A 20,625-nucleotide genomic window follows, 5' to 3' on the forward strand; every position below is an offset into this window, starting at 1 on the left:
TTTCATCACTACCAATCTGAACTTCGTGGGCATACGAAAAAAAAAAAATTTCGATACATGCAAAGTAAATAGATTCCAGTAGTGCATGGACACGTTCATCTAACGTTTATAGTAAATCAATATGTGTCATTTCTTTGTTAAAAAATATGTGTAATGACTTCATAAATGATTCAGTTCATTTTGAATATATATTTTATTACTTTCCCAAAATATTAACAGAACAGCGTTAAGACTAAATAAAGCGTATCACTGTATGAGTGTTCATTTCATTATAGCGTCTACTCTTTTTTTTTTGAAACTTATAATGGTTCTTGTTTTTAAGATAACTTATACAGAGAGAAGAAATAATCTTAAAGAATATTAAATATAATTTTGGAAAATGACCAAATACAAAGAATATCAGTCTATTTCTATTGAAATTGAAAAATGTCACAAGGTAAAAACCTTGCATTTAAAAGAAGGATGTAGTAGTTTTACAATAAATATGACAATAATATTGTTTTTTATTGCGAATTTAGATAGTCAAGTTAATTTGTAACTATTTTAAACATATGCTTTTGTTTTTAAGTCGTTCACTGTAAATATAAAATAATGGGTGTCTGTAAAATTTTAAGAAAATTTGGTCAATTTTGTTTAAAAAGTTATGTTTTAGAACTTTAGTAGTCATCCACTTACATACTTGATTTGTATTTCAAAATTAAATAAAGAATCTCAAAATAATAAATGTTTTCATATTCTGTATTGGCTAGTCTTATCAAATATATACAGAACAAGTATTAATATCTAAGCAAGTATAGTAGTTAATATCATAGTCAAAAATGTTAAAATAAATTAACATAGTCAAAACAAAATATTATCATACATCCTCTCTGCCAACTCACCATTTAAATTGTAAGGCACGCAGATTAAAGAACATATGGTTATATTTGTTACCTTATGCTCTTAAATTCGTAACGTTTATTCTAGGCTGTTTTCCAACTGAACTCTCTTTTATTTACAGAAATTAGGTACATAGTTCCAAAACAGTCAGCACTAATGAAAACCATTTTGCATTTTCTTACAAGTGTCAAAATTTTTAAGATTCTGTATTTCCTCGTTTTTGCTCACACATATCACCATGTCCTCATATCTCTATATAACAACAGAATCAATGAACATCTCCGAACAACCCAAAGAGAAAATCTATCATACCTAAACACACGAGATATATAGATATGGAGACTGTACTGGTGATTGTGGGAGCTGGATTAGCTTGTTTAGCAACATCAATTTGTCTAAACCAACACTTAATCCCAAACGTGATCCTGGAGAAAGAAGACATATATGCATCACTTGGGAAGAAATGTGCTTATGATCATCTTAAACTTCACTTAGCTTAAAACATTTGTGAGCTTAGTTTCATGATGCAAGGTCCCAATGTTCCAATCTTCATGCCCAAAGAACTTTTCATCAACTAGCTTTACACCTACAAAGTGACATACATGTCTAGCATTTTACGGTCTCAAGATAAACATATTAATATTTTACTACAAATTTTTTATGAAAATCTAATTAATATACCAATAAAAATACATGAAACCATTTTATATGCACTAGTTTTAGCGAAGAGATAAAATTATATTAGTAAGAAAATTATCATACAGTTATATAGGTGATTGCGAACATCTTCATCATTTATATATGTTAACTGAAATATATACAGTTTACATGTCAATTTATAAGTGATAAACTAATATAAAAATGTAAAAGGAAAATATTAACCAATAAAATATTTGCTAAAATATGGACAAAAGAAAAGAAAATATTAGTAAAAATTCATCAAATGTCTAGCCATACATCCATTTTCATTTCTCTTCTCATGCAACCTAACTCTGACACTTGTTTGTTTCTTTTATTTAACATTAAAGCAACTAAAATTTTTGATGGTTTCAATTTTCAAACGGATAAGTTGTAGAAGAAGAATCTGTTTCGACTTTCGTATATCCGAACATTAGGAAACGTTTTTCATCACTACCAATCTGAACTTCGTGGGCATACGAATTTTTTTTTTTTTGGATACATGCAAAGTAAATAGATTCCAGTAGTGCATGGACACGTTCATCTAACGTTTATAGTAAATCAATATGTGTCATTTCTTTGTTAAAAAATATGTGTAATGACTTCATAAATGATTCAGTTCATTTTGAATATATATTTTATTACTTTCCCAAAATATTAACAGAACAGCGATAAGACTAAATAACGCGTATCACTCTATGAGTGTTCATTTCAATATAGCGTCTACTCTTTTTTTTTTTGAAACTTATAATGGTTCTTGTTTTTAAGATAACTTATATATAGAGAAGAAATAATCTTAAAGAATATTAAATATAATTTTGGAAAATGACCAAATACAAAGAATATCAGTCTATTTATATTGAAAATTGAAAAATATCACCAGGTAAAAACCTTGCATTTACAAGATGGATGTAGTAGTTTTACAATAAATATGACAATAATATTGTCTTTTATTGCGAATTTAGATAGTCAAGTTAATTTGTAACTGTTTTAAACATATGCCTTTGTTTTTAAGTAGTTCACTGTAAATATAAAATAATGGGTGTCAGTAAAATTTTAGGAAAATTTGGTCAATTTTGTTTAAAAAATTATTTTTTAGAACTTTAGAAGTCATCCACTTACATACTTGATTTGTATTTCAAAATTAAATAAAGAATCTCAAAATAATAAATGTTTTCATATTCTGTATTGGCTAGTCTTATCAAATATATACAAAACAAGTATTAATATCTAAGCAAGTATAGTAGTTAATATCATAGTCAAAAATGTTAAAATAAATTAACATAGTCAAAACAAAAATATATTATCATACGTCCTCTTTTCCAACTCACCATTTAGGTTGTAAGGCACGCATATTAAGTAACATATGGTTATATTTGTTACCTTATGCTCTTAAATTCGTAACGTTTATTCTAGGCTGTCTTCCTCGTTTTTGCTCACACATATCACCATGTCCTCATATCTCTATATAAGAACAGAATTAATGAGCATCTCCGAACAACCCAATTAGAAAATCTATCATACCTAAACACACGAGATATATAAATATGGAGACTGTACTGGTGATTGTGGGAGCTGGTTTAGCAACATCTGTGTCTAAACCAACACTCAATCCCAAACGTGATCCTCGAGAAAGAAGACATATATGCATCACTTGGGAAGAAATGAGCTTATGATCATCTTAAAATTCACTTAGCTAATAACATTTGCGAGCTTCCTTTCATGATGCAAGGTCCCAATGTTCCAATCTTCATGCCCAAAGAAATTTTCATCAACTAGCTTTACACCTACAAAGTGACGTACGTGTCTAGCATTTTACGGGCTCAAGATAAACATATTAATATTTTACTATAAAATTTTTATGAAAATCTAATTAATATACCAATAAAAATACATAAAACCATTTTATATGCACTAGTTTTAGCGAAGAGATAAAATTATATTAGTAAGAAAATTATCATAAAATTATATAGGTGAGTGCGAACATCTTCATCATTTATATATGTTAACTGAAATATATACAGTTTACATGTCAAGTTATAAGTTATAAACTAATATAAAAATGTAAAAAAGAAATATTAAACAATAAAATATTTGCTAAAATATGGACAAAAGAAAAGAAAAGAAAATATTAGTAAAAATTCATCAAATGTCTAGCCATACATCCATTTTCATTTCTCTTCTCGTGCGACCTAACTCTCACACTTGTTTATTTCTTTTATTTAACATAAAAAACTAACTAAACTTTTTGATGGTTTCAATTTTCAAACGGATAAGTTGTAGAACAAGAATCTGTTTCGACTTTCGTATATCCGAACATTAGGAAACGTTTTTCAACACTACCAATCTGAACTTGCGTGGGCATACGAAAAACCCATTTTTGGATACATGCAAAGTAAATAGATTCTAGTAGTGCATGGACACGTTCATCTAACGTTTATAGTAAATCAATATGTGTCATTTCTTGGTTAAACAATATGCGTAATGACTTCATAAATGATTCAGTTCATTTTGAATATATATTTTATAACTTTCCCAAAATATTAAAAGAACAGCGATAAGACTAAATAACACGTATCACTCTATGACTGATCATTTCAATTTAACGTATACTCTTTTTTTTGAAACTCATAATGGTTCTTGTTTTTAATATAACTTATATAGATAGAAGAACTAATCTTATAGAATTTAAAATATAATTTTGGAAAATGCCCAAATACAAAGAATATCAGTCTATTTCTATTGAAAATTTAAAAATGCCACAAGGTAAAAACCCTGTATGTAATCGCATTTTAAAGATGAATGTAGTAGTTTTACAGTATATATGACATAATATTGTCTTTTTCGGCGATTTAGATAGTCAAGTTAATTTCTAACTATTTTAAACATATGCCTTTATTTTTAAGTAGTTCACTATAAATATATAATAATGGCTGTCAGTAAAATTTTAAGAAAATTTGGTCAATTTTATTAAAAAAATTATTTTTTAGAACTTTAGTAGTCATCCACTTACATACTTGATTTGTATTTCAAAATTAAATAAAGAATCTCAAAATAATAAATGTTTTAAGATTTTGTATTGGCTAGTCTTATCAAATACAAATATACGAAACGAGTATTAATATCTAAGCAAGTATAGTAGTTAATATCATAGTCAAAACTGTTAAAATAAAATAGCATAGTCAAAACAGAAATATATTATCATACATCTTCTCTGCCAACTCACCATTTAAGTTGTAAGCCATGCAGATTAAAGAACATATGGTTATATTTGTTACTTTATGCTCTTAAATTCGTAACGTTTATGCTAGGCTGTTTTCCAACTGAACTGTCATTTATTTACAGAAATTAGGTACATAGTTCCAAAACAGTCAGCACTAATAAAAACTACTTTGCATTTTCTTACGAAAAATTTTAAGATTCCGTATTTCCTCGTTTTGGCTCACACATATCACCAAGTTCTCATATCTATATATAACGGCATTTAATGAACATCTCCGAACAACCCAAAGAGAAAATCTATCATACCTAAACACACGAGATATATAGATATGGAGACTGTAGTGGTGATTGTGGGAGCTTGGCCAGATGGTAACAACATCTGTTTGTCTAAACCAACACTCAATCCCAAACGTGATCCTCGAGAAAGAAGACATCTATGCATCACTTGGGAAGAAATGAGCTTATGGTCATCTCAAACTTCACTTAGCTAAAAAAATTGCGAGCTTCCTTTCATGATGCACGGTCCCAATGTTCCAATCTTCATGCCCAAAGAACTTTTCATCAACTAGCTTTACACCTACAAAGTGACGTACGTGTCTAGCATTTTACGGGCTCAAGATAAACATATTAATATCTTACTACAAACTTTTTATGAAAATCTAATTAATATACCAATAAAAATATATAAAACCATTTTATATGCACTAGTTTTAGCGAAGATATAAAATTATATTAGTAAGAAAATTATCATTAAATTATATAGGTGATTGTGAACATCTTCATCATTTATATATGTTAACTGAAATATATACAGTTTACATGTCAAAATATAAGTGATAAACTAACATAAAAATGTAAAACGAAAATATTAACCAATAAAATATTTTCTAAAATATGGACAAAACAAAAGAAAATATTAGTAAAAAGTCATCAAAATTCAATGGAAATACAATGATAAATTAATTTCAAATATAAAATATCATGAAACAAGTATGATTTTAAATAGATTAAACCAAATATATATATATAATAATTATTAATTAGTTGACTACTACAAATATAAAAGTAAAATATACTTGGTTAAGTATTTGAGTAAAGTAATAAATAAATTTGTTTAACTTATAACTATACATCTACATTGTTTTATTTCAGTTAACATATATAAATGATAAGATGTTAAGTGTACAATCACCTATATAATATTATAATAAAGTTTTTACTATTATAGTTTTTTTCTCTTTTCAAAACTTAATATATATAGTTTTTACTAATATAGCTGTTTTGATATATTTTTATTGGTATATTAATTATATTTTCATAAATATTTTATAGTAAAATTTTAATATATTTTCATTGATTCCCTGAAGTGCTAAATACACCACTGCAGTCCGCATTGACAAATCCAGTTTTGCATTGGCCTACAAGTGGCAAAATATATAGAGATTCCATATTTCATAGTTTTCACTCATGCATATCACCAATTCCTCATAATATAAATAATAACATAATGTACAACTCCCACTAACACACAAGAGAAAATCTATCAAATTTAAATCAATTAATATATACATGGAGACATTTGTGGTGATTGTCTAAACCTACACTCAATCCAATAAAACTAATAAAAACCATTTTGCATTGTCTAACAAGTGTCAAAATATATTAAGATTTCCTATTCTTCGCTTTTTCCTCGTACATATCACTATGTCCTTATATATACTCTATATAACAACACAATTAACGAACATCTCCCGGTAACACAAAAGAGAAAACCTATCATACCTAAATCAAGATATGGAAACTGTAGTGGTGATCGTAGGAGATGGGCCAGACGGTAGCAAAGTTAGTTTGTCCAAACCAACTCTCAATCCCAAACGTGATCCTTAAGAAAGAAGACAATTATGCATCACTTTGAAAGAAACGAACTTATAATTGTCTAAAAGTTCGCTTAGCTAAAAATATTTGCGAGCTTCCTTTCATGATGCACGGTCCTAATCTTCCAATTTTCATGCCCAAAGATCTTTTCATCGACTATCTTAACACCTACGAAGTGACGTGTCTACCATTTTAAGGGCTCGACAAACATATTAATATTTTAATATAACTTATTATAAAAATATAATTAATATACCAACAAAAATATATAAAACCATTTTATAAACATTAGTTTTAGCGAAGAGACAAAATTATAAGAGTAAACAATTATCATAAAATTATATAGGTGATTGCGAACATCTTCATCACCATGTTCACATATATATTCTATATAAAAACAAAATTAATGAACATCTTCCAGTAACACAAAAGAAAGAACCTATCATACCTAAAACACGAGATAGATATGTACTGTAGTGGGGATTGTGGGAGCTGGGCCAGACGGTAGAACCATAGGTTTGTCTTAGTCGCTTATTGAAAATATAGAGGTAAAGTATTCCTGGTTAACTATGTGAGTAAAGTAAAAAATAAATTAGTTTAACTTATAACTTTACATATACAATGTATATATTTCAGTTAACATATATAAATGATGAAGTTGTTCCCAATAACCCATATAATTTATATATATATATATATATTTTTCTTTTTTACTATAATAGTTTTGTTTCTTTGCTAAACCTAATATATATAATTTTTATTATTATACCACTCCGGATATGTTTTTTTGGTATATTCATTACATTTTCATAAGTATTTTATAGTAATTTTTAATATGTTTTCCATGAGTCCCTAAAACGCCTAGATACACCACTTCAGTCCGCATTCACAAATACCATTTTGCATTGGCCTACAAATGGCAAAATATATAAAGATTCCATATTTCATCGTTTTCACTCTTACATATCACCAATTACTCTATTATATAATAATATACAATGAACAACTCCCAATAACACGCAAGAGAAAATCTATCAAACGTTTTTTTTTTGATCAACGAGACTGTAGTGGTGATTGTCTTAAACCAACACTGAGTCCCATTCAGGGGCGGATCCAGAAACATGTTTTATTTGGGGCACAATATGAAAAAATGACAAAAACCATGCTGAACCGGAGACACATTTTTTTCCATTCACTAAATCTAAGAACATTTAATCAAATTGTATTAAACTACATAAGAAAAATAAGAAAACAGTAGGGGGCACGTGCCCCCGTACCGCAAAGCCTACATCCGCCCCTGGTCCCATTGCACTAATAACAACCACTTTGCATTGACTTACAATTGTCAAAATATATTAAGATTCTGTATTCATTGGTTCTGCTCATACGTGTCACCATTTCCTCGTATATCTGTAATAATAAAGCTGGCTTTTCTGCCCTCTCAGACGTTCACGTCATCATTCACATAGGGAAGTTTTGCGACACGTCAGCTTTCCTCTTGCATTGTCTCTTTCTTCCGTAAATGATTAAATATCTTGGGCTTATTGAATTTAAAATCAACATTTTTTTTTGTTGGGTTTCTTCGTTGTAGTCGCAAGCCGTAACTCCAGTCATATTGTCTTCCATGAGTTCCTTCTACGGAGTGACTCAGCGTTGATGGCATTCAATTAATTCTCCCACTTTCTCCTCATCAATACAGGTTTTTCTCCTCTCATCAATCGAATTGGATACATATATATAATCTCTAGGGTCTCAGGAGAAATCTCAAACGTCTTACGAATCATATTCTTGCTACAACCCTACAAGTAGAAGTTCTTAGAATGGTGATTACTCAGCTCCACTTGATTTGAAGGCTGGTCGTCTCGAGGACAGAGTTGTCACAAGTCTCCTTCGTTTTTGAGAGGCTAGGAACGTTAAGAAATCTGGGGAGCTTATGAGTGTGGATTTCATCTTCCTCAATGAGAAGGTAGCGAATCTTGAAAATCTTTATGTAGTTACTTTAATATTTTCGCAAGAGTATGTACTATTTAAAATCAACATTGACTGGGTGTGCAGTGCCGTCGAAATTCCAAGATTACGGGGAAGAAAGTCACAATTGGTCTTATCTCTGCAACCCCTCTGAACGAACACTACGGCGTTAAAACCTAGGTTAGATCTTGAGCTTGGCGAGATTCATTTCTTGGACGCACTTCCTATAATTTTGAGTTTGGTGATTGTAATTATAAACAGTTCCAGTTATGGGAGAAATTGTGAAAGTGCATCGATTTAGTAATGTTTCGTGCTGTTTATATGCCTTGCCTACACGGACAGTAAATCACGTGATTAATACACACCTTCTGGTGGCAATCTCTATCTTTTAGATTTCTCTTTTGTAGGCTGCATTAACTCTGCAAACTCATACTTGGTGTGAGGCGGGAAGCTCGCAAGGTGTGAAGCGTGAAAGTGAAACTGAAACTGATGCCTGACTCAGAGAACCGGCTTCTCTTCGATTTCTTTTTTTTCTATCATATATATGGCTTAACAATCTTATGCTTTTAGAAAAGGTTTGGAGGAAAATCCATGGTTACAGGAGAAATATAGAGCCACCACATTTAAAACAATTGGAGGCAATGCAGGTTAATAAGACAAGTTTCGGTTTTGATTTGTCTCTCCACATTAATTTTTGGAAGCTACCATTTTTCTACTTTGTCCCAGAGAAGATTACTGGTTAGTAGTTCCGGTCACAGGTGAGGTAACAATGGTGTGGAAATCTCGAGAGTTCTTTTGTGGGTTCAAAAAGAAAACATGGCAATGGTGGTGAAACACATCTCGATGAGCTTAGCAATGGAGACACGGGGTATCATCATCCGTAACTTTAAACCATTGATTTTCCTCTGTACGTTTAACTATTTCTGCCACAAATTTGTTGGATTCATGTATCTGTTAATGTCTTATGCAGAAAACAGCTATGGTTTCAAGAGGAGAGTTGACGTTTCAAGATATTCACGGTGCAGAGGCATTGCTGAATGAAGAAGATGAGGACGGCTATAGTTGTGATTGGGAACCTGTGCAGCAGAAGATGCCAGTTGAGTTTGTGAAATGGTGTTGCTTCAGTTGCACTATGGCAAATCCTGGTGATATGGTTCATTGTTATGTATATTTTGCTTACTTTTTCATGTTTGAATACTTTTGTTTCTAATCTTATCATTACCAGTATCTGCAATTATTTTTCTGAGGCATGGATATTTTGCATCTCTGTTATTTAAAAGACACTCGTCTCTCACAGAAGTCGAAGAGAAATGTGGAGGTAAGATTTTGCTTCGTTTCGAACATGTCGTTAAGATATATTGCTATTTCGTTCCACATTACCTAACTTCAAGTAACACTAAGTGTGCTCACGTCTCTTTTATCTTGATCTTAGGAAATTCATCTGCAACTAGCTCGACAGCTGTTGGTTTCGAGGAGATAATGTTGTTGCACTCAGAAGTATGATTTTTTTACTGTTATAGTTTCGTGAGATATCTGTTCACGTCAATACAATTTATTTATCTCCAATGCTTTTCTTCGTGCAATTATTTCGCAAGAGCCCCAGATGGTGAGCTGCTACTTAATTGTCTTAGAGACATATCTACCTGCGAGTAGTTTGTTTATTTCCTTACTTTTACAAACAAGTCATTAACGTATTTTTTTCTTTCAATTTTAAGGTCTACGCTTCAGAGCATGTTAATATCACAAGCCAGCTTCTCTATAGGTTTGAATTTACCTGTAATGTTTCAGGGTTCAGCATGCAAAACATGATTTGTTTGTGTTATTTTGTCTTTCACTGCTCATAATTTTCCTATTGTTTGCCAGCTACTTCACTGCCGACACATACTAATAAGTATTCAGCACCTGCTGCTAGAATAACAGCACGTCTGTGTGCTGATCTAGCTAAAGAAATTTTCTCATGATACTATGTTAATCAGCCGGGAACTTAGAAGGTCATTATGTTTAAGCTCAGGTTAGATTGGTAAGTTGCTCAAATGTGATGTACTTTAAACTTGCAACTAAAGGTATATTCACACAGCAGTTTGGGTGACCCTGACATGAACTGCTCACAAGTTCGACAAAGTATGGGGGTGTTCAGAAAATTTAAACTATGACGGTCTCTGAGCTAAACGCTTATGTCCTCCATTGTTCCCCGCATGTGCATTCTGTTCCTGGTCCATTCTGCTAAATGTTATCACAAGTATTATATTATTAACGTTTGTAGCCTCAATGCACTACAGACTACTGAGTTTCTCTTCACCAGCAAAGTAGAGGCCATTGAAACAACCAATGGGTGGTGCTATATTTCCTGCTCCAAATATTCCAAGAAGCTTCAGCGTGGTTTTTCATTGTTCACCTGCAACTTCTGCAATGACTAGAGAGCTATTTATTATTTCATTGTGGCTTCTCGTGCCTATTTCTTGGAAAGGTTCGGTATTTGATGAAATAACTACTTATGTTGATTTAACTAAGGATTTTTTCTTCTGAATCTTATCTAAAGACAACCAAATGGAAATAACAAACTGAGCTTAACTTCTGCAACAACTACAATATACATATTACACACATGTAATATTACGTCTACATCTTCAGTTGATTATTTTGTTCTGGTGCTTATCTTTTTCCAGCTTACACTTTAACGGTTCGATAGATAAATGTTTGGTTTATCTCACTTGATCAACTCCTCCGCAACTAAAGTCATTGTCGAGTTCTACAAGTAATAAACATGTTTCTAATATTAGATAAAAGTCACTAGACTTGAATATTACTTGATAAATTACAGAGGTATAAGAGCAACTATTACATGTCACCGCTACAATATAGTTGACCGGTCCGGCACATGTTACTATTACAAGCTACCAAAATTATTTTCATCATTTGACGAATATTTGTCCACCATATCTATTACCATATTAAATAAAACAAATCCAACTTCTATTGTTTAACAATTAGGCAACCAGATTCAACCAAAACAAACCCAAAAAAAGTTATGTATCTTTAGACGATGGAAAAATATGTGAAACCCCATAAATGACATCAAAAAGTACATAGACTAACATTCTTGACACAATGTTAAAAAAGCACACAACTGCAACTTACATATACGGTGTAAATGTCCAAAACAAACATCAATGCTATACTAACAAATATTAAGTTCGTCTATTTCATTTGATACGCACACAGTCAATCATTTTTATATCTTAAGATAATACTTCAAAACACAAGACTTTTATATATTATCCAATAAACATGCTAGCGGAGTTTATGTTCACCACAAATAAAAAGTTACTAGCCATGAATATTCTTAAGAAAATAAAATATAAAAAAAATTGGGTAGTATTTTGCTAGTTTTCGTTTTAGTTTTATTTGAGTTATTTAATTTCCCTTGCAATATTTTCAACTTGGCCATAGTATTTTCTAAAATAGGGGAATTTCAAATTTACCACAAATTTGATACCAGTTTCAAATTTATTCTTAAAAGATAACAATTTACATATTAATTTTCTGATTAAAAACTCTTAGTTAAGACTCTTAAATCATTTATAAAAATCTAAATATAATTTATACAGCATTAATAAAATTTTATAAACTCAGCTTCATCCCTTAAATATTAAACCGAAAACAATAATTAATTTTGTTTCACCTTCTACCAACTTTTCAAACTTTTTAACCAAATCATCACCTTCAGTTGTTTCATGAATACGATTTTTCTATGAAATAGTGAGAATATAATTAGAAATTATATATAATTGAAGGATTAAATTTTGAAATACACTTTTTTAAAAAATATATATTTTTTCAAATAAATAATTATTCTTTTACTGAAAATTAAAAATTGAAACATCATACATTAATTTCAAGCATTTAGTTTTAGTATCTATTAAATTACTGTTTTATCTTCAAAACAAAATAATGACGACAAGTAAAAATACAATCTATAAATTTAAATCTTATTTCATTTAGGTGAGAGGTCTGTATTCTTACCGTCGAAAAGAATGAAACGCCGTAAACTAACAAAACCCAAATTTTACTTTCTCGAATCAATAAAAATATTTAATTTTATTCAAACAAGTAGTTCTAAATAATAAAAATATGGGAAATAAAATTAATTGAAAAGTACGTCTAAAGCATTAATAAAACTTATAAGAAAAGTAAATCAACAACATATAGTTATTAAGTCATATAATATTTATTTTCAAAATTATTAGCATTTCCACTCTAATAATTTTAAATTCATTTTATAATTCATATTTTGTGAAAATTGATAGATATGCATTATATATATTCCAATAGTAATATAATAGATTAAATTAAACTAAAATTTATATAAGAAACCCGGGCGTAGCCCGGGAAACCCACTAGTACTCTATATAACAACATAATTAATGAATATCTCCAAGTAACACAAAAGAGAAAACCTATCATACCTAAAAAACGAGCTAGATATGGAGACTATAGTGGCGATTGTGGGAGCTGGGCCAGACGGTAGCAACATCGGATTGTCCAAACTAACACTCAACCCCAAACGTGATCCTCGATAAATAAGACATCTATGCATCACTTTGGAAGAAACGAGCTTACGATCGTCTCAAACTTCACTTAGCTAAAAACTTTTGCGAGCTTGATGTACAGTCCCAATAATGTGTATATCCATGCCAAAGATCTTTTGATCGACTACCTTAACAACTACGAAGTGACGTGTCTAGGATTTTAAAGGCTCAAGGCAAACATATTAATATATTACTATAAAATATTTATGAAAATAAAATTAATATACCAACAAAAATATATAAATTTTTTTATATACATTAGTTTTAGCGAAGAGACAAAATTATAATAGTAAAACATTATCATAAAATTTTATTGGTTATTGTGAAAATCTTCATCATTTATATATGTAATCGAAATATATACAAAGTAGATGTAAAATTATATGCAATAAACTAATATAAAAATGTAAAAAATACAATATTAAACAAGAAAATATTTAATAAAATATAGACAAAAAAACAAAATATTAGTGAAACGTAAAAAAAATCAATGAAATTAAATTGATAAATGAATTTAAAATGTAAAATATCATGAAACAAGTATGATGAAAAATAGATTAAACCAAATAAATATCGATAATAATTATAGTTAGTCGATTACTGTAAACATAGAGGTTAAAACTATACTTTGTAACTATTTGAGTAAAGTAAAACCAAATTAGTTTAACTTATAAATTTACATTCAGTTAACATATATAAATGATGAAGTTGTTACCAATAACCCATATAATTTAATTTTATAATAAATTTTTTACTATAATAGTTTTGTTTCTTCGCTAAACCTAATACATATAACATATCTCATATATATAAATTAATTTTTTACGGAATATATTTAACACTACCCATTACATAGCAATCACATTAATAAATATGAATATGAAATTTGGTGGATAATGTGTTAAAAAAAATAAATTGACAATAGAAGGTACCTGAATCTTGCAGTCTCGAACCCTTTGGACAGTTTCCACATCGGTTACTTATCCGGTAAAGAATTTGGTGGCAAAAAGGCCTTGTTTTGGTCGGCAGCTCCATATTTGAAGGGATCTCCATACATAAATAACATTGCTTTAGCCATCAACATCACCATTGCGTCAATCATAGTCACCGGAAAATACTTTAGCAAGGACATCCCTAAGTATACCTCTTCTTGGTAACAAAAAAAATTAAGAATATTTGATGGTTTATTGGTTAAGCATTTATTTAAAAACGTTTGAGAAATAAAATATTTGTTTCTTGGCCAAAGTTGAAGAAACCAAAGACATTGATAAAAATCATATTGTACTAAGCTAGCCAAATATCATAGTGATTAGCATTAAATTCATATGATACTTAGGTCTATAAAGCTCAAAACTCAATAATCCAAACGAGCTTTAACCACAAATAGATAAATATTGTTGATAGGCATATTAGTAATTATTTCACATTGAGAGAAAAAAAAAATCTAAACCACAATTTGACATACAATAGAAGTATGCAGTTTTAACGTTCATGCATACATAAATTAATAATTAGAAGACAAAAGCGATATTAATTAAGTGACTTAAGGAGTTATAATATCTATTCCCTCGGGAATTCCGTCAGATAATGCCATATTTTCTTGTTGAAACGGCCATACGAGCATCCAAGTTATTAAGAGCAAAGCTCATCTCCATACTAGAATTTCCACCTCTGGCCACAAGAACAGTTTTACCTCTTAAGGCATGTCCAGATTTGTACTTACTCGAATGCACAATTTCACCATTGAAAGTATCGAGCCCTTTCACCGCCGGAATGTAACATTCTCCGTTCACTCCAGTCGCAACCACCACAAAATACGACCAGTACAACCTCCAGAGTTTGTGGGGCTGGTTGGAGTTTCTGTCGGTTGCAACTGAAAAAAAGAGAGATCAGTATCTTCTGGAGGTGAAAGGCTTGATACTTTCACCAGTGATATTGTATATTCGAGTCGGTACACTTTGGACGTGACTTTAAAGGTAAAATTGTTTTTCTTGTGGTCGAAGGTAAAAATTCAGGTTTGGAGATGAGTTTTGATCTAAACAAATTGGATGCAAATAAGTTCGGTAAGTAAATTAATTAATGTAGCTTTGTCTTTAATTATTGATTTCTGAATGAATGAACGTTAAAGCTGCACACTTCTCTTGCATGTCAATTTTTTTTTACGATTTTGTTTTTTGGTGTGAAATAATTACTAATATGCCTCTCAACAATAATTGATGTTTTATATATTCATTAAAATCTCGTTTGAATTATTGAGTTTTGAGCTCATAGACCATAGTATCATATGATAATGCTAATCACTATGATCTTTTGATAGTTTAGTACAGTATGAGTCTTATCAGTGTCTTCAGTTTTTCAACTTTAGCAAAGAAAATAAATCTTTTATTTCAAAAAAAAATAATAAACGCTCAACATCTAATTTTTTAATATTCTCATTTTTTTTGTTACCCTATGTCAATATATTTATTTCATTCTCTGAATTTGTGCAGATGTATGTATTGCAGAGGCATGTATTGCAGAGGAATGTATTGACCAAAGAAGAGGATACTAGGAGATGTCATTGCTGAAATATTTCAAGTGACTATGGTTGACATATTGGTGATGTTGATGGCTAAGGCAGGGTTATTTATGTACGTAGATCCATCCAAGTATTGGCTCATCCGACCAAAACAAGGTCCTTTCACCACCAAATTCTTTACCGGGAGAACTCCAGTCATCAGTGAGGGAACTTTCCAAAAGATTTGCGATGGCAAGATTTTTTTTGGACAATAGAAGATACTTGAATCTTTTGCCGCGAATCTTTCGGACAGATCCCTCACTGATGACTGGAGTTTCTCCCGGTAAAGAATTAGGTGGCGAAAAACCGTTTTTGTGTCAACCACAGTCACCGGAAAATACTTAAGCAATAACATCCCCATGTATACCTCTTCTTTGGCCAATACATGCACATGTACTTTTCTTTTTGGACAACTAGCTACATGCACCTGTACAAATTTAGAGAATGGATTGAATAAAACGACATATGGTAATGAAAAAATTTAGAATATTAAAAAGTGTATTGGTTAAGCATTTGTTAAAAAAATTGATACATAAATCATTTTTTTCTTTGTTTTTTTTTTCAACAAACGGTTATTCTATTATTCCATTTTCTTTGCTAAAGTTGAAGAAACCAAAGACATTGATAAAACTCATATTTAAATAAGCTAGCCAAAGTTCATAGTGATTAGCATTATCATATGATACTATGGCCTATAGTGCTCAAACACACAATAATTCAAACGAGTTTTTAACCATGAATTGATAAAATTTCAATTATTGTTGAGCGGCATATTAGTAATAGTTTCACACGGAGAGAAAAAAATCTAAACCACAATTTAACGTTCATGCATTCATAAATTAATAATTAAAAGGTAAAAACGACATTAATTAAGTTATTTAAAGAGTTCTACTATATATTCTGAAGAACCCTAAGATAGGGAAGATCACTTTAGCTGAGTGTTGGATATGATCCGAGAAAGCAAGCGGCACTTCTGGAACTGAGATGGATTGAAAGGATCGTCAAGAGATGCGGAATGACTCTTGATATACCCACGATCTAAGGCTAACCACCAAAGAAAGAATGAATGTGTTGGCTAACCACCAAACAACACACAAAAATGAATTGGCTGACCACCAAATCAACAAGCCGGTTCACACCAATGAACTAGCTAAAGAACTCTCTCTCTCACTCAGAGAAGAAACAAAATAAATAACCAAAACTGAACTGATTTTATTGATGAAATGAACTACATATTTATAGTGTTTTGTAGATCTAGGAATTAAATGAAAAAGTAGATCTAGATCTAGTCTTTAATACGAAAATAAAGAGATAAGACTAGACAAGGTGACTGTTCGGCTTCTGTCCAGATTCGTTGTATCCTGAAACATGAACCGCGGTAAGGAGAACGACGGATGTGGGACTGTCCGTATGAACCATCATGTCCAGATCATGAACCATACTGGATCAAGTGTGTCATATGTCTTCAGATAGGAGAAGGATCCTTGTCTTAGTGAGATTTGGCTGATCAAAGTGCATGAACTGATGAAAAGGGTCGATCAGTCCATCAGTACGGTCGCCGGTACGTGTAGTATGAGGCAATCGAGCCAAAAGAGAGAAGTCTCGATTATTTTGTGAAACCTCATGATCCAAGTCAAGTCTGACATGATCTTTCTCAAGTCTGGCATGATCTTTCTCAAGTCTGGCATGATCTTTCTCAAGTCTGGCATGATCCAAGTCAAGTCTGGTACAGTGAAAAACATGAACCTCGGTTAAAATGTTCAGGACGTCCTGAATTCCATGCTGAGCTGGTTCCATGTAATGATCCGTGGACTGCGGTACATCATTCCCTTCCTCTTCAAAAAGATTTGTCCTCAAATCTGAAACATTAAAAGGAAACGGATTATAAGCAAAAGAACCATAATCAGAACGTTGCTCACCTTGAGTTCGGTCCGGTTTGTGAATGGAAGAAGATCCTTCTTTACGACCACAGTTTTGCTCTCCACCTGACCCTTCCTTCGGTTCATGTGCATAGTCATCGAAAACTGGTAAAGGGTCTTTATTTTCTGGCTCGGTTTCAATTTTCTCCAAAGTCACCAACGATTTATGTTTTTTGCACTTGTTGGCAAAATGACCGACCCTATGGTATTTGAAGCACCTGGTAGAAAGAGCCTTGCTTGTGGTTTTCACAGCCTTGCTTTTATCAGAAGACAACACATTAGTTTTCAAATCAGAATTTGAAGGAGAAGAAGAATTACTTTGTTGTTTTGGTGCAGAAGAAGTGTTGGTGTTTCCCTTCTTTTTGAGTTGTCGGACAACATGAATCGCCTTATGCAACATCTTTTCCAAGCTGACATAAGTCTGAAGCTCGTTCTGATCAGACACATCACGGTTGCTTCTCTTGGCTTTGGTGAAGGGACAATCACCACTCCTGATCCACTTCTCATCATCATCGAACTTGTTTTGTCTCTTCCTTTGGTTTCTTTGTTTATGCACAAAATCAAACCCATTAGAAGCAAACTGTTTCTTATTTCCAAAAATCATTTACTCTTTTTTTAACACGGTTTTAAAAGGAAAGTAAACGTCTTGTTGTAGTTTTGATTTCTTGAGAAGTCCAAACATCCTGAAAACACTTAACAAAAGAGTTAGCAAATAAAAATCCTCACACTCTCAAAGTGTTTAGCTCATGATTTTTAGGTGATCACTCAGAGTTCTTTCCACTGGTTCAAAGGATGATAGGCAATCAAAATTCAGCAATCAAAACCCAAAACAAACTTTTGTGGGAAAAAAGAAAAGAGAAAGAAAGATGAAGAGAATTTTGATATGGATCCGCCTTAACTGTCCTAAGGCTGGGTTTCTCTTCAGCCAGCAGGGTTTCTCTTCAGCCAGCAGGGTTTCTCTTCAGAAGTGATTCAAGCCAAAACATTTACTCTTTTTTTTTTTGATAGATTTTTTTTTTTTTTTTATAATAACTGGCGATCACAAGGGAGTAAAGGAACAACCCTGATCCAACAAGAAATAAGAAAATAAAATCGTGGAGAGATGAGAAGATGAAAAGATGAATTGAAAACAAACCAGCCAAAGTGGCTCTGATACCAACTGAAGAACCCTAAGATAGGGAGGATCACTTTAGCTGGGTGTTGGATATGATCCGAGAAGGCAAACGGCACTTCTGGAACTGAGATGGATTGAAAGGATCGTCAAGAGATGCGGAATGACTCTTCATATACCCACGATCTAAGGCTAACCACCAAAGAAAGAATGAATGTGTTGGCTAACCACCAAACAACACACAAAGATGAATTGGCTGACCACCAAATCAACAAGCCGGTTCACACCAATGAACTAGCTAAAGAACTCTCTCTCTCACTCAGAGAAGAAACAAAATAAATAACCAAAACTGAACTGGTTTTATTGATGAAATGAACTACATATTTATAGTGTTTTGTAGATCTAGGAATTAAATGAAAAAGTAGATCTAGATTTAGATCTAGTCTTTAATACGAAAATAAAGAGATAAGACTAGACAAGGTGACTGTTCGGCTTCTATCCAGATTCGTTGTATCCTGAAGCATGAATCGCGGTAAGGCGAACGACGGATGTGGGACTGTCCGTATGAACCACCATGTCCAGATCATGAACCATACTGGACCAAGTGTGTCCTATGTCTTCAGATAGGTGAAGGATCCTTGCCTTAGGGAGATTTGGCTGATCAAAGTGCATGAACTGATCAAAAGGGTCAATCAGTCCATCAGTACGGTCGCCGGTACGTGCAGTATGAGGCAATCGAGCCAAAAGAGAGAAGTCTCGATCATTTTGTGAAACCTCATGATCCAAGTCAAGTCTGGCATGATCTTTCTCAAGTCTGGCATGATCTTTCTCAAGTCTGGCAGGATCTTTCTCAAGTCTGGCATGATCCAAGTCAAGTCTGGTACGGTGAAAAACATGAACCTCGGTTGAAATGTTCAGAACGTCCTGAACTCCATGCTGAGCTGGTTCCATGTAATGATCCGTGGACTGCGGCACATCATATTCCCTCAGGAATTCCGTCAGCAAATGCATGTTTTCTTGTAGTAACGGTCGTATTAGCATCCAAGATATTAAATACAAAGCTAGTCTTGTCGCATCCCCGATCCCGAATAGGATCATTGGGACGGCCATAGATCGAGGAAACGTACTAGCCGGTCTTAGGACCTTAAGACAAGTGTCCCATGGCAAAGATAGAAGGTTAAGGACGTCAGGATGCTGAGACTAACCTTATAAGAGAAAGAAGTCAGCTAGGATAAGCTGTACGGAAGCTGGGCGATGCTTACGGGAAGCTCGATCAGCTAGACGTAGCTCGGTCAAGCTCAGCCTAGCTCGTTCCAAGTTAAGTCAGATCAAACAGCTGGACTACTAGCTCACTCAGCTGGGTCAGCTGAGAGCCATCTCAACTCAGCTCGACAGAGTGTTCGGGTCTCGAGCAGTTGGACCGAGTCCGGGCCGGTTGTTTGCTGGTTGGCCGGCCATGTGGGCTAGGGACTGATGGGTCTTTGGGAAATTCTGTGGGCTATGTCCAGAAGGCCTGGGAATCTCTTTGGGCTCAGGACCGACCCAAGAAAGGGCAGTTATGGGCGCTGGGGTGCAAGTGGCCAAGGTTGCAACCTTTCGGTCAAGTCATGCCCATTCGCCTAGCAAGTTGTACCTGTTCGTGTGTCAAGTCCTGGCCGCCAATTCTCTATAAATATAGGCCCTCTCTGTCCATTCTAGACAATCAGTTTCGTGAGAAACAAAAGGCTAAGGCCAAATAGAAAGAGAGAGAGAGAGAGATCGGCCGGAAAAGGCTCGGTTGTGGTGGTTTAGTATCTCCGGAAAGGAGAACGGTTTAGGAGAGAGGAG

General features: G+C 32.6%; 2 long non-coding RNA genes across 3 annotated transcripts; both read left to right on the top strand.

The window, feature by feature from the left end:
- Nucleotides 1-4,886: 4,886 nt before the first annotated feature.
- LOC106382079 lies at nt 4,887-10,828 on the top strand. 2 transcript variants are annotated; one of them, XR_007324839.1, is made up of 9 exons: nt 4,887-5,368; nt 8,246-8,353; nt 8,464-8,620; nt 8,710-9,490; nt 9,593-9,940; nt 10,055-10,119; nt 10,338-10,384; nt 10,486-10,633; nt 10,703-10,828. It is a non-coding gene; the product is annotated as an uncharacterized LOC106382079 (long non-coding RNA). The 2 variants fall into 2 exon arrangements; XR_007324840.1 differs by having other exon boundaries at nt 4,888-5,368; nt 8,507-8,620.
- A 2,334-nt stretch (nt 10,829-13,162) lies between these two features.
- LOC125588690 lies at nt 13,163-16,316 on the top strand. The gene is made up of 2 exons (XR_007324841.1): nt 13,163-15,274; nt 15,701-16,316. It is a non-coding gene; the product is annotated as an uncharacterized LOC125588690 (long non-coding RNA).
- Nucleotides 16,317-20,625: the final 4,309 nt, after the last annotated feature.

The sequence above is a fragment of the Brassica napus genome, chromosome C6, assembly GCF_020379485.1.
Source record: "Brassica napus cultivar Da-Ae chromosome C6, Da-Ae, whole genome shotgun sequence".
Classification (NCBI taxonomy): domain Eukaryota; kingdom Viridiplantae; phylum Streptophyta; class Magnoliopsida; order Brassicales; family Brassicaceae; genus Brassica; species Brassica napus.